Source organism: Schistocerca piceifrons, chromosome 1 (assembly GCF_021461385.2).
Source record: "Schistocerca piceifrons isolate TAMUIC-IGC-003096 chromosome 1, iqSchPice1.1, whole genome shotgun sequence".
In the NCBI taxonomy this organism is placed as follows: Eukaryota; Metazoa; Arthropoda; class Insecta; order Orthoptera; family Acrididae; genus Schistocerca; species Schistocerca piceifrons.
The window spans coordinates 687,136,108-687,151,614 of record NC_060138.1 but is presented as its reverse complement, the minus strand read 5'-3'; the positions used below and the strand labels follow the sequence as shown (position 1 = coordinate 687,151,614).

Below are 15,507 nucleotides of genomic sequence, written 5' to 3'. Positions count from 1 at the left end.
AGCGAATGTCAAAGCAAAAAACCTGTGGAATGTGATAGTTTGTGATTTGGCCAAGCCAACGAATGTGAAAGCAAAGATCTACCTGAAGTTTTTTTTTGGCTCGGAAGAAATACCTACACATTCCAACTCCGCACAAGTATCACTTCGCACAATCATCACAAACTTCAAGCATTCCGCCTCTTCGTTTCATTGTGTTATTTATTTGAAGCCTTTCTCATTAGTTCGTTGCAAGACATCTTGTTTCGTTACTCGATGAGTCCCACTAGATCTTCAAAAATCGCCCGTAGTACATTTCAGCTTGTAATCTTTTCGTTTGTGGCTTCCCATTGTCCATGATTCGCACCCCGTCGACTAATAAATCAATCATGCGTGCGAACAGTTCTCACCCGATCTTCAGTGGTTCAATGGACGCTCATTTCCGCTCTCGGTCAGGTAAAGTCGGTCAAGCGCACCTAACCCATGGACGTGAACCTTATACCTTCAGGTCGTTAGACAGTCGCAAAAATGGCAAAGAAAAATTGTCAGTTCGTGCACCAGCTGGTGACACTGCTTGCAATTTGGCGGAGTACTTTCGCGAGTTCGCAGCCCTTTCCGCACCAGACTCGCGGGCAACAAGTGTCCCAGAGTGCTCAGCTCTCACCATTCATCGTTGCTCGACCGCCAAACGAAAGGGCGCGGCCCGACCTAATTCAGCGGGCCGCCTCGGCTCGTACGAGCGCGCCACGCTATTTTCGCACGTGCCTGCTCACGTGGAGGACAGACCCGCAATTCACGCTGCCTTTTTACGTTGCGCCGCGCGGCACAACCGGACGCCTTCGGGCAACGTCGGGCGACTTCGTACGGCGTCGGCACCGGCGCCGATCAGAGGCGCCGCTGGAGGGGCGCACACCTCAGAGCGGCGCGCCGCAGCGCCGAACACGCAGACACACACGTGGGCGCCTGCCGACCGGACGCTACGGCACGTGGCCGCTGCTGCAACATCCACCCGGCTCACAGGTGAGTAGCGCAGCTGCTTCCGTCTCTGTAGTGCTCTACGAGATCAGATTCACTAGAAAGACGCCGGGAAGTTAGTAGCTGCCTTTTTCGGTGACTTGCGCCGAGTCCACGTTTTTGTAATGCCGCATTTTTCGTGCTGTCGCGACCGATGTGGCAGTTCCGTGCAGAAAGCTGATCGCGCAGAGTTCTTTCCGCACGTGTTAGGGCAGATTTCCAGTTCTCGTCGCGCCACAGACTATTTCAGTGCTGAAGGCTCCACGCTGCTCTGTCTCGTGCCACAGCGGCGCTTCCTTCTGTTAACATTTCCCACGACTGTTTCCCTACGGTCTTAGCAAGTCGATCATATTACAAGGAAACCGTTATCTGTATGAAAAGAAAAACGGTAGTCTGATATCTGCATAGCCATTTTGCCTTACCTATTCTGGCGCTGTTGAAGCGACTACAATGCGTTCTTTGTTACCACTTGTGACCCATCGTATCACAGAAAACATCGTCTGTAGTCCAAAAGTAATATTTTATTACCCGGAGACATAAAAAATCGCTTTCATGGTTACTGAAATGTGACTCCTGTGCTTAAGTTTATAAGATTAGTACAAGACTTATTGTCAAAAAAATCTAATAAACTCAAAGAGTAACACTAGAAAAGAAAATTCAATACAAAACTCTCATTGTCTTGCCAGTGAAAATGTGCACTTTGAGTGAAATGAAACATGTGCAGACTCAGAAAACGCTGAATTACAATGAAAGAAGAGCTCTTTATGTGTGATTAACTTTCTTGTATACATCAAATGCAGTGCGCAACAATGCGGCGAACCACGGCCAAAGAAAAAAAAACGAAGAAACCAAAATCGAATCTTGCAAGTGTACCATTTCCATAGTATGAACATTCGCAGTCGAGTGGTTACAATTTAAACAGCTGGCCATTATCTAGTTTCGTTACTTTTGACTGATAAGGTCAAATGTATAAACCGCATCAGATATCACGCAGACAGCTGTGATCCAAAATTGCAGATTTCTGATAGTGCTTGGCAGATCCGTTGTTTAGATTTTTTTCAAGGAGCAGATAGTATAAGTTCCTAATGAATGTGATTGTACCCCATTCTCCTGCGAATCGTGTAGCTAGTCGTACTGGAAATTTATGTTACACATAATTCGTGTACTTTTTTTGTCGGCAAAAATTCCTATTTCTTGTCTGTATAAAAGCGCTGAGGAGTCGAAAACCACATGGAGGCGATCTTTCAGAGAATTCCTTGGGCAGAAGTTTCCTAGAACATAGTCAAGTATTTGGTGGTCAATACTGTGTGGGTCATTCATGTTTTGCTACAGCGTGAGATAGGAAACGCTGACCTAGAACAACGTGTTGCTCCGTGACAGTGCGGGTGTGCTGATGTCATAGATAAAGCATGTCACGGAGTGCCATAGCACTGACGTTAATGCGGAAAAAATTATCGGCCAGCACATTTCGTCGCACAATTGCTGAACTTTTTTTATGTACAGATATGAATTCAAAAGGACGTCATTCGGCTTAGCAAACTTCCATAGTGGACGGAATAGAGCAAAAGCGCATGAAACATCGGTACATAAAATTACTAGACGTTACCAGGAATTCACTCTGAAACGTTAGATAAGGAGAAGAGAATCGAGTACACCGATTTGTACCCACCATTTTAGTTATACTTCGTCTGATTAGTATCTAGCGTTTCAAGACACAGTGTTCGTAGATATTTAAATAGAAAAGGACACTGCGGAAAAAAGAAATATTTTTTGTGGAAGGCTACAGATGTTCTTCAAACTTCCACTGGTGATTTTAGCTTGGACTACTTATCCTAAACGGGAATCAAAATATCCCAATTTCTGTTCGGTTTTAACCGTTCTAAGACATCGAATCTTCAAGTGTAGATGTTTGTTTGTGCTATATCAGGCATGGATGACTATGCATAATGCTATTGCCAATAATTTGACGAGACCTGTCTTGTCGCGCTAGTTGGAAGGATTGCATTTAATACTTGCACGGAATTCATTTCAATACCGGAAAATCTTGAGTTTAATACAAACAACAGTATGAGAAAAACGACAGCCATTCACCATAGAAAAGAAGGTTATATTAGCAGATGGACCCGTAAATAACGCGTGGGGAGTCACTAGCTTGGCTTACATAGTTACGTCATTTTTGAGAAATCATCGTACATACAATACGCATAGAATGGAATGATTTTATTGGGTACTGCGAATACGAGTAGATCACGCCTGCACAACTAATCAGTGACAAATGAAAATTTGTGCTGGACCGGGACTCGAACCCGGATCACCCGCTTCACGCCTGCGCACGCCTTAACCGCTTCTTTTTTTTTAAGATCTGTTTTTAGCAACGTGAATCAGATCTGTTTTCCACGAACAGTGTACCGGGAAACGAGTGAATGTAGCGAGATTTCGTTCGTACATACATACATTAATCCTAGTTCCATAGATCATGAATACGAAATTTCGTAATGATGTGAAAAGTGCCACTTCAACATAAATTTTCTTTATACAAAATAATTAATTTTTTTTACAGTTACCATTTCATGTGTGTTGCGCATGGTGCGAAAAATATTTGTTTTGCCTTTTTCTACGATAAGTAGGTTGCGAGAACGTCCGCGAATAGACGATCAGTAAAGATTACCCAATAATATACTTTGGGTGTGTTATTGTACCACGTATCACGATAAAAGTAACTTCAACATATTATAATATAGCCGCGCGGGGTAACCATGCGTCCTCAGGCGCCTTGTGACGGTCAGGTCGGCTCCCTCCGTCGGAGGTTCGAGTCCTCCCTCAGGCATGGGTGTGTGTATTGTCCTTAGCGGAAGTTAGTTTAAGTCAGATTAAGTAGTGCGTAAACTTGGGGACCGATGACCTCAGCAGTTTGGTCCCATAAGATCTTGCCAGAAATTTCCAAATTATGATCATGCTTATCTGGTTGTTAATCCCCCCCCCCCCCTATTTTTTACTCTAAAGGAAGAAAAGATGAAGAAAATTATTAGGCTTATCAGATACACCGAAAAAAATATCGAATGAAAGAATCCCACACCGTAACATCGAACACGGAAGAGAGTTTTTTTTTTTTTTTTTTTTTTTTTTCGCGGGCAATTTTGGCTATCCGAGCACGCCTCCAGGACCGACCTAAACCTTCATACATCACTGAGTGTTCATGTGCTGCACTTTCACATTTTCGTGATTCTCACACAAGGAGACATTTTATTATTATTGTCGCTGCCAGTCTAGGCAAGTAGTACTATTTGCAGTGTGTGTTTTCGGATGTACTATGCTCGCTTGTCTGAAGGAACACACACTGCTACTATCGGCAGTTACTTGAAATAGAAGCTACGTATTCGCACTTCCGACTATATTTCTTCCATTTCATATAGCTGTCGACCGTTGCAGTGTCTGTCTGTTCCTTTAGACATGCATGCAATTCCGAAGGATATTGCACAGTACACTGAAACACAGCCGGCTGGAGTGGCCGAACGGTTCTAGGCGCTACAGTCTGGAACCGCGCGACCGCTACGGTCGCAGGTTCGAATCCTGCCTCGGGCATGGATGTGTGTGATGTCCTTAGGTTAGTTAGGTTTAAGTCGTTCTAAGTTCTAGGGGACTGATGACCTCAGAAGTTAAGTCCCATAGTGCTCAGAGCCATTTGAACCATTTTTGAACCGAAACACACACACACACACACACACGGAGAGGGAGAGAGAGAGAGAGAGAGAGAGAGAGAGAGAGAGAAGAGAGACAGAGACATTGCAAATAGCAATAAGCGTGGGAACTACGCTATTCAACACGATAACTGTTTGCTCTTGGGTTTCTTCAGAAACGTAATAACACCGAGCAAAATCGGTTTTTCACTAGAAGTTGAGGCATAGCCTGCTGCATAGGAACACAAATATTAATTCACTTTTTGTCGTCACTCGAGCCTGAACTGTTTGTAAATGAAGTGATTCTCGGGCATGTTCCATTGCCTATCATGTCGGACTGATCAACTCCGGAGAGTCTCGATACATTTGAACGTGAGCAGTGGCAGCGCCGAAAGTTGACTCCTCCGGTTGCAGGAGGGGTGTGCGCCGCCTTTAGCAGTAGCGAGCGACCTGGCCTCGGCCGCCACGTAACGCTGCCCCGAAACCAGGTCGCGCGGCGCAGCTTTGAAAGCGGCGTCGACAGTTGCGTCACACCGCTGCCGCCGTCCTCCGATTCAGTGGCGCTCTATATTTACTCGTATGCTAGCAAGGTGGCCGCACGCCGGTTGGACTCGGAGCACATGCGGCGAGCCCGCGCCACGACGCCAGCGCCTCCAGTGGCCGGGTACGCAACCCTCTGACCTCCCACCCCTCTCATCAGAATTCAGCACACGTTGCTTCCGGTATGTTTATCGCCGCACGCACTCTGGCAGAGTAGATGCTAATGGTGCCTGCCGAACAGCACGCACAAACGAATTTGCCGTTCCGTCGGCAGATACTCGGGTGCATCGCCACCAGCGCCCCTGACGGCCGAGCGCGGCACAACTCTCCTGCGTGTCAATCTCGAGGGGGGGGGGGGGGGCAAGCGCTGCGAAGTGCCGCCGCTGCGAGAAACGGACGAAGGTTAGAGCACCGAAGCGCAGCGTGTTTGTTTGTCATTCACTGGTTACTGTGCAACGCTGCGTGTTGATGCGAAAGGCAGCGTTTCCTCCTGCCTCAATCAGAATTCGGCACAGTTTGTTGGTTGTGTGTCGCGTACTTTTGCAAACCAAAGCGTTTCTCCTGGGATTTCAGACTCATCCAGCTCAACAATTCACAACTGCAAGATCTTACTACGCTAAAATTTTTGTTACTCTGCGTCAGTTCATCCTTGACACTTCTTACTATCTTAAAAGGCGCATCTTCAAGTTTAATTGGTGGTCCTCAAGCTCAGCTCTTAAACACTGTCAACAATTTTCCTAAATTATTCTCTACACTTGTTTATACACTCACGGTAAAAAAAAATAGAAACACCAAAATATGGTTAATGTAGAGAAATGAAATTTCGGGATTACGTATCATAACATACACACGTAACATAAGTAAGTGATTAATATTGCTAGATCACAGCATAATCTAAGTGCGAAATATTATGAAACGTCCCGTTTTGAACAATTACAAATGACTGTGCTTAAACTGACATACAATATTTTTTTAGCGCAACGCAATCTGACTTTCAATAATCCCTACAAAAGAATGGGCCCTGACTAACAGTAAACTATACCTTTCACAAATCACTTACCTCACAAAAATCTTCGCTACTCAAGCTACTGCAATACAGCGAGCGCCACTACTGCCAGCTAAATAAAAGATTCAAAGTACTGAAGGGACTAACTACTGATAGGCATAGTTAGCAAATGAAAGATTTTGATAGAGAACAACCAATGTATTTACCTCAATAGTCATAATATATATATAGCAGTTCATGACACATTTCAAAACTCCGCCATCTCTCTCCCCCACATCCACCACTGCTGGCGGCTCACCTCCAACTGCGCAACGCTACGCGCTGTTCACATCCAGCTGCCGCTGCCCAACACTACAATGGCACACAACAATGCAAACTAGCCGGCCGGAGTGGCCAAGCGGTTAAAGGCGCTACAGTCTGGAACCGCGCGACTGCTGCGGTCGCAGGTTCGAATCCTGCCTCGGGCATGGATGTGTGTGATGTCCTTAGGTTAGTTAGGTTTAAGTAGTTCTAAGTTCTAGGGGACTGATGACCTTAGAAGTTAAGTCCCATAGTGCTCAGAGCCATTTTTTTGAACAATGCAAACTAGCCACAGACTGCACACAGCACAGCCAGTGATTTTCATATTGAGCGCTACGTAACGTTGCCAATAAGAAAACATAAACAGCCTACTTACATAGAGAAAACATAAACAGCCTACTTACAATATGCCATTGCAAATGTGAAATGCTGGTATATTAATAACCCGTGTAACCGCCAGAATGTTGAATGCAAGCATGCAAACGTGCATGCATTGTGTTGTACAGATGCCGAATGTCAGTTTGAGGGATTGAGTTCCACGTCTGCCGGCCGCTGTGGCCGAGCGGTTCTAGGCGCTTCAGTCCGGAACCGCGCTGCTGCTATGGTCGCAGGTTCGAATCTTGCCCCGGGCATGGATCTGTGAGATGTCCTTAGGTTAGTTAGTGTTAATAATATTTATAACGTCATAACGTTACTATATTGCTGTGAAATGAGTCTTAAGATTTTGCTTTTGACTGGACGTTAAACCAAAGAATACGGCTCAAAGATTTTACGTAGTATGTTCGTTTTAGAAACTCTGTTATTGCTGGAAATTAGAACTAGCAACTTAATGATTAATATAAACTTTGTTAGCAAACAGTAGCAACATTCACACGAGGCTTAACCCAAGGCAGGGTCTCATAAAGAAGACACAGAAATGAGCAAATGTAGCTATTTCAGTAAATTACTAGTTAAAATTTACACCAGTGAACAGAAATTTAGAAAAGAAAGAGGATTGTCACACGTAAAGAAATGGTTGCCAAGGTGAGCAGTGCTTGTCGGTTGTTCAGTTTTTCACTGTGCTGTAACTTCTTGGCTGCTCTATTAAGGATATTATAGAAATAATAGAATAACAATATTGTATCCAGATACTAGCTCATTTGCATGGTGTTGCTCGGTTAACAATGTATCCCAGTAGAATACGGAGATTAAGAAGTAATCAACTGTGACCATAGTGATAAAATCGTAATTGGTTCAAAAAAAATGGTTCAAATGGCTCTGAGCACTATGGGACGCAACTGCTGTGGTCATAAGTCCCCTAGAACTTAGAACTACTTAAACCTAACTAACCTAAGGACAGCACACAACACCCAGCCATCACGAGGCAGAGAAAATCCCTGACCCCGCCGGGAATCGAACCCGGGAACCCGGGCGTGGGAAGCGCGTAATTGGTTCAAATGGCTCTGAGCACTTCAGTCCCGTAGAACTTAGAACTACTTAAACCTAACTAACCTAAGGACATCACACACATCCAAGCCCGAGACAGGATTCGAACCTGCGACCGTAGCGGTCGCGCGGTTCCAGACTGAAGCGCCTAGAACCGCTCGGCCACTCCGGCCGGCTAAAATCGTAGTAATTTTATTTACATATTTTCAGAAGTTAAAGTAAACAAATAATAAAGCAACATATTTTTGAAATATTAATGCAATACAAAAACTTCACAATAAATGATTTTTTTTTAATTTCTCCTCCAGAAGTAAGTCATGGATGAATTCTTCCGTGAGCATGCAACGTAGAGTTGTCTATGGAGAAAATACAGAGGTATCAAATCCAATCTGTAGTATTTGGTAGACAGCTGCTGTGTTTGCTGATCGTGACTGAGATCGAAACTCTCACTGACAACTGGTATGTCTCAAGGTTAAAGAGGAGCTCCACCAGCGTTAATGGTATCTGTGTGATAAAAAATTTTACCATTTTTTTTTCCGAGAAAATGGTCGCTTTAGCTATTTTGCCCAGCGACTTCCTTACACACCGCGTTGTGATATTGCAATTTTTGGGCGATTCAAGGTTACGCTGTACCGTAAGTAAATACCCCAGCTTCAAGTAAAATAGTATGGGGTGCCGACTAAGTGGGATCTTGCTCGTCGAGTACCTTCTAGATCGATCTAAGAGTTACGTTGTTCCGTAAAGGAGAGGTTTGTGTTCGATGAGCATCCAGTTCCACCTTCAGGGCTGCTAGAGGCGTTTTATACCCACATTACTTATTTCAGACACATTATGGCACAAGTTTTGTCGAAGTAGGTTCTTGAGTTCGAGTTATGCTGAAAAATACACATTGTTGAATGTTTTCATTACTGAAAAGTTCCACTTACCTGAATAAACCATTTTTCCCGATAGCATTGTCGCACAAGTGTTATGTTGCAGTGACTGCAGGAGAGCACTTGTGAAATTTAGAAAAGTGAAACACAACTTTAGCAAGTAGAATAGTGTGTCGGTCCTCGAGTTCTGCTGGGATCTATACGTACAGGCTGAAACAGAAATCCGTTGACAAAATTTCGGAGACTGTTCGGGAATATTCTGCGAGTATTTTGGTGTGAGCGTCTTGCGATCTGTGGCGGCTCGTTACAGAGTAATTGCAACCCGTCTGATTTCTTACCCTCTATTCATCTTAGCATCTGTAGGGTCATGCAGTTAATTTAAGAACTGTAGCAGTGACAATCTCTCAAGACTTTGATAACGTCGTAATTTACACAATATGAAATCGAAATTTAGACTCACCGTTCTCAGTATGTCACTTAGCAGTACGATTGTGAATACAGGTCTGAAGACTATGGCTACCTCCACAAGGAATCTAACCATCATCTTAGGCAAAAAAGAGGTGCCATGAAAACCTTGGTGGACAGAGCCAACAAAATCTGCGAGCCGGCTTACTTACAAGATGAACTGAATCACCTTCGGTCTGCCTTCATGAAAAACGGATATACCAGCAAGGAAATTGATCGAGCCCTCCATCAAAGAAGAAAAGAAACGAGAAGTCCAGAGCAACAACGGTCACCTACGGGAAAAGTTTTCCTGCCGTTCATTAATAAGGTCACGGACCTTATCGGGAAAGTTCTGGCCAAGTATGGGACCGAAACAATCTTCAGACCCACCAAGAAGATTGAGGAATATTTAAGAACTGCAAAAGACGCCCGACATCCCCTAGCAACACCTGGGGTATACAAAATTCCATGCAGTTGTGGACAAGTATATATTGGAACAACGAAAAGAAGTGTAAACACTCGCTTAGCCGAACATAAAAGAAATTGTCGCTTAAGACACGTCGAAAAATCGGCCGTAGCTGAGCGTGTTTTTCGAGATGGGAATCACAAAATTAAATTTAATGAGACAAGCGTTCTAGCACGAATATCCCATTATCACGCGCTCATGTATAGAGAAGCAATAGAAATTTGCAAACACCATAACAATTTCAATAGAAAAGAGGAAGTTTTAAAGTTGGACAAAATATGAATGTTGCGCCAGCAAAATAACAATCGATTACTCTTAATCGAGAATGATGACGCCTTCCAAAGATAGGCATACCGTCGGCATCACGTGACGAATGATGATGCCCTCTATGCGCTCTATAAATGCGAGAATACCTGGAGCCTCAGCGGTAGTAGTCGGACGACCTTAGAAGACGTCTCCCTCAGACGGAGACGAAACGTCAGGTGGAAATTTTATACATCGACCAAGGCCTCTTCAGCACGGAAGTTTCAACTGAAGACAACACCGGCCGTGAAAGCCTACATTGTATGATTATTCTCTGAAAGTTAGCTGCGAATTTTGGAAATTGATATGCATAAAATATAAACGCTGCCACTGAAATGCGTTTTATTTTTATTTTATTTTATTTTATTTATTTTTTTTTTTTTTTTGGAAGGAGGGGGACTGTCATGACACCCCATGCCTCTCTCGCCCTCTCCTCCCTCTCCCCCCGCCGCCACTTAGACCCGGGCGTGGCGTTGTCCCAGTACTTTACACGTGCGCTTTACTTACTATTGAGTGTGTGGTAAATGGGTCGATAGTGCCGTCTCGCAGAACGCACAGTTGGGGCTGCAGCGGTGGGCCTCGACCCGGCGGAAGCACAGCCGGTGAGTGAGGGGCGTCCTCGTGCCGCTGGTCCCTGACCCCGTCACGCCGGCCGCCCGCGGCTACGGCTCGGCGGCGCCACGTGGTCTGCAGTCTGGTGCCGCCTGCTGTTCTGGCGGAGCGCGGCTCCGGCCATAGCATAGCGCTGGCTGCGGTACCCAGTCCCGCCTCGGGCGTGGGCGTGGCCCTTACTCTCGGCGTGGTCTCTAGACACACTATTCCAATGACTGTAAATAAGGAGATGATGTAGTCATCAGCCTGACGACTGCTCATTACTGCGTCAGTATCTCTCGTGCAATGCTTTTCGCACCTGCGCTACTTCTGCAACCTGTATACATTTTAACATACACTGAACAGCCAGAACATTATGACCACCTACCTAATAGCCGGTATGTCCAGCTTTGCCACCGATAACAGCGGCGTCGTGTCGCTGGAGGGAGTTGGCACCACATCTGCACAAACCGTCACCTAATCCCTGTAAATTGCGGGGAGAGGGCCGATGAGTTCTGACGCAACGTTCAATCACATCACAGATGTGTTCCATAGGGTTCACGTCTGGCGAGATGGGGGCCAGCACATCAACTGGAACCCGCCACTGCGTTCCTCGGACCACACCATCACACTCCTGGCCTTGTGACAGAGCACATTATGTTCCTGAAAAATATCACTACCGTCGGGTAACATGGTCGTCATGAAGGGGGTGTACGTGGTCTGCAACTAGTGTACGATACTCCTTGGCCGTCACCGTGCTTGCACGAGCTTCACTGCCGGCCGAAGTGGCCGCGCGGTTCTGGCGCTGCAGTCTGGAACCGCGAGACCGCTACGGTCGCAGGTTCGAATCCTGCCTCGGGCATGGATGTGTGTGATGTCCTTAGGTTAGTTAGGTTTAACTAGTTCTAAGTTCTAGGGGACTGATGACCTCAGCAGTTGAGTCCCATAGTGCTCAGAGCTATTTGAACCATTTTTTGAACGAGCTTCACTGAACTCATGGAAACCCACGTGAATGTTCCCCAGAGCATAATGGAGCCGCCGCCAGCTTGTTTCCTTACCGCAGTACAGGTGCCAATCGTGTGATGAAGAAGGTATCGGGATTCATCAGACCATGCAACGCTCTGCAACTGCGCCAACGCCCAGCTCCGATGGTCACCTACCCGTTTCAGTCACAGTTGCCGATGTCGTCGTGGTAACATTGGCACACGCGTGGGGCGTCGGGTGTGGAGGACCATCGTTAGGAGTGTTCGGTGCACTGAGCCTGATTTTATTGGGCTACGTTTCGTTCCTTCCGTTTTCCTTTACTGACAGACTTAAGCCTACCTAGTTTCAAGATGCTATCTATTCCGATCAATTGATCTTCCAGTACTTCGCTGTTTCTGACAGAATGGCAATGTTATCAACAAACCGTACAGTTCGTAATTCGCCTACCTGAACCTTAGTTCGGCCGGCCGGAGTGGCCGAGCGGTTCTAGGCGCTACAGTCTGGAACTGCGCGACTGCTACGGTCGCAGGTTCGGATCCTGCCTCGGCATGGATGTGCGTGATGTCCTTAGGTTAGTCCTAGGTTCTAGGGTACTGATGACCTCCGATGTTAAGTCGCATAGTGCTCAGTGCCATTTGAACCCTAGTTCCCTTCTCAAACTTCTCCTTAGTTTCCTTCACTGCTTGCTCATTCTACAGACTGAATAACAACCCTCACTCGCTTCTTAATTTATGCCTTTCTTTCTTTCTTGCCCTTCAGATGTTATAACTGCAATTTTGTTTCTCTTGTAGATAGCCTTTCACTTCCTGTATTTTATTCTTAAGAACTTCATAATTCCAAAGAAAGTATTCCAGTCAGCATTTCTAAAGATTTTTCTTAATGTCCACAAAGCATTTCCTCCTACTTACAATTATATTCGGTCAACAAATTTCCCTTGTTCAGACGCCTGTCTTACTATTGCATTTATATCCTCCTTATTTCGGTCACCGTCAGTTAGTCTGCCGAAGTAGTAATATGTGGTAAGAACGAATGACATGGCAGAATGGTCTACCAGTCAAATGACACTTTTTTTCAATATATATTGGCATTATGATACGTATCTCAAAGGTCTGCTGTCAGTAATGTGCAGTTTGTAAGTAGATGGTTCAAAAGGCTCTAAGAACTATGGGACTTAAAATCTGAGGTCACCAGTCCCGTAGACTTAGAACTACTTAAACCTAACTAACCTAAGGATATACGTCCATGTCCGAGGCAGGATTCGAACCTGCGACCGTAGCAGCTGCGCGGTTTCGCCTAGAACCGCTCGGCCACAGCGGCCGGCTTCTGAGTTTTGACAAAAGCGTCGTAAACCAGTAATGTTAACGAAACATATCTCTTTTTGCACTGCAAATTGTTAGCACTGACATTTGCGATTTCATAATTAGGGCGCTTTTTAACACACGTGTCAGGAATATGTACAGGTTCAGATAGAAGTAGGGCGATATTTAAACGACGGAGGAGATTTTGGGCTACGTCAGGGACCTACCACAGTGCTTTCTTTTGCTTTGGGACGAAGCATACTGCTGTAATATACCAGGATCATTCAGAAAGTAATTTTTCTTTGTAGCGTACACAGAAGGAATAGGGAAATTGCTGGAAACGTTTACTGAAAGTAAAAATGCATTTAATGGGCTGTTTCTCAACGGATTCACCACGGCAAGTAAGAAACTTACCGTACTATGGGATCAACATTTTCACTCTTGTGTCATGGAAGTCTGCAGCTTGCTGTTAGTAGCGATGTGTCCGAGCAAGGATTTCTTCACATGTAGTGGAAGACACGAATCAATGACAGAGACGTTAGTAGTATAGAATGGTTGGTTATACGCTTCTCAGTGCAAAGCTAGTAGCAACGCTGAGCCATTTGTCGTGGGTCATCACAATTCATGCACAGAAAATGCCTGTTACATTTATCATGATGGGCGAATCTGCGGGAAATGTTTCTTGAGTTCCGTAATGGCAAGAAATAATGCACTGACTCAACTGCTCGACAGACTTATCACTCACTCCTGATGGGTGGTTGCCCACTCTGCTCTTCGTCGGCGATATTTACTCAGCTTTATTAAATTTTCAGCTTCATTAATGCAACAGGCGTCTTGTACAGTAGATACAGCTTACGATAAGTTCGAGTTTTGGTATGCTTATAAACTTTTTCATAGCCCTAACCTCAGATTTGGGGAGGGAAAGAATGAATCACCGTTTTCTGTAGCTGCAGCGCGGACATCACGTGCGATTTGGGAGTGTCAGATGTCCCATATGTTAGTCGCGCCTAAAATATATCCCATACACACTCGCCTTGCACAATGCATGGCCTACTAAGTCTCCACCTTGTGGAATACAATCACAGATATTAAAAAATCTCATTGATGATAATAATTAGGGTCAAAGATATAGAAAATTGACGTTCTTTTACAGTGGACACAATAAACGCCCCTTTGTCAACGTATCCGCTTACATATGAATTTTTCTGAGGGACCGCGAGTAATGAACACCGTTAAAGTAGTGATCCTCAAACTCCGGCCCGAGTCAAACGTTCGTGCGGTCCGCGGTCCTCAGACGTATTTTATAATAATATGCTTCTAGCAACTAACAGCAGAATCAAATACTGTCAATTAACGCTATCATCTTCTTAAGAGTGTATTTTTTCTGCTTAGTAGCAAACAAAAATGGTTACAAAGACTGTAATATTTTAAGATACTCTTAATTGTAATTGACGTTGGTGGACTAGGCCGTGAGCTAAGTAAAGTTTGCCGCTTACGTCAGCGTAGCCACTGAGTGGTTAATAGAAGTAAGAGGGGGAATATTTTATTGTTTGTCTTCCAATGCCGACAACTCAAGAGCATGTGCACCTAGTACCGATCAGTTGCTGTGGTATGAATGTCAAACGGAAGTAACACGAATTCGTAAATGCGCATTACAGAGACAGTCATCATCAATTTTGGAACATTGCACCAGGAAACAGCGACCTAATAATATTGTAATTATTTAGTAAACACAACAACGTTCTCAACGCCAGCACGTCAGGGATTCCTAGCACTACTACCAAGGAATATAGATCTGATGATGATCTGTATAATAGATCAAAACCGGTCATCAACAAATAAAGAGCAACAACTTATACGCGACCACAATTCTGTTTACTAAATAAACAGATCAAAAAAAGTTTTGCATCACCTCGGTTCCGAGAGTTCCGGAAACCTGTACAGAAAATTGGAATAAAGATCAACGTAAACATCATTACCGCCCTTTTTATCGCTCATGAAAACTACACACTCCATACCACTAATACCCAGTAGCACGTCCTCTTGCATTGAAGCATGCCTGTATTCGTCGTGGCATACTATCCACAAGTTCATCAAGGCACTGTTTGTCCAGATTATCCCACTCCTCAACGGCGATTGGGAGTAGGTGCCCCAGAGTGAGTGGTGGATCACGTCGTCCATAAACAGCCCTCTTCAATCTACCCCAGGCATGTTCGAGAGGGTTCATGTCTGGAGAACATGCTGGCCACTCTAGTCGAGCGATGTCGTTATCCTGAAGGAAGTCATTCACAAGATGTGTACGATGGCGTGAATTTTCGTCCATGAAGACGAATGCCTCGCCAATACGCTGCCGATATCGTTGCGCTATCTGTCGGAGGATGGCGTTCACGTATCGTACTGCCGTTACGGCGCCTTCCATGACCACCATCAGCGTACGTCGGCCCCACATAATGCCACTCCAAAACAGCAAGGGAACTCCACCTTGCTGCGCTCGCTGAACAGTGTGTGTAAGGCGTTCAGCCTGACCGGGTTGTCTCCAAACACGTCTCCGACGATTGTCTGGCTGAAGGCACATGCGACACTCATCAGTGAAGAGAACGTGATGCCAATC

At 45.1% G+C, this 15,507-nt stretch overlaps 1 protein-coding gene across 1 annotated transcript in view; it reads left to right on the top strand.

Annotated features, from left to right (window-relative positions):
• Nucleotides 1-893: 893 nt before the first annotated feature.
• LOC124787153 (proton-coupled amino acid transporter-like protein pathetic) overlaps nucleotides 894-15,507 on the top strand; it is a 336,360-nt gene continuing 321,746 nt past the window's right edge. Inside the window, exon 1 of the mRNA XM_047254317.1 lies at nucleotides 894-996. The gene's annotated coding sequence lies outside the window, so the exon portion shown is untranslated. The remainder of the gene's footprint in view (nucleotides 997-15,507) is intronic.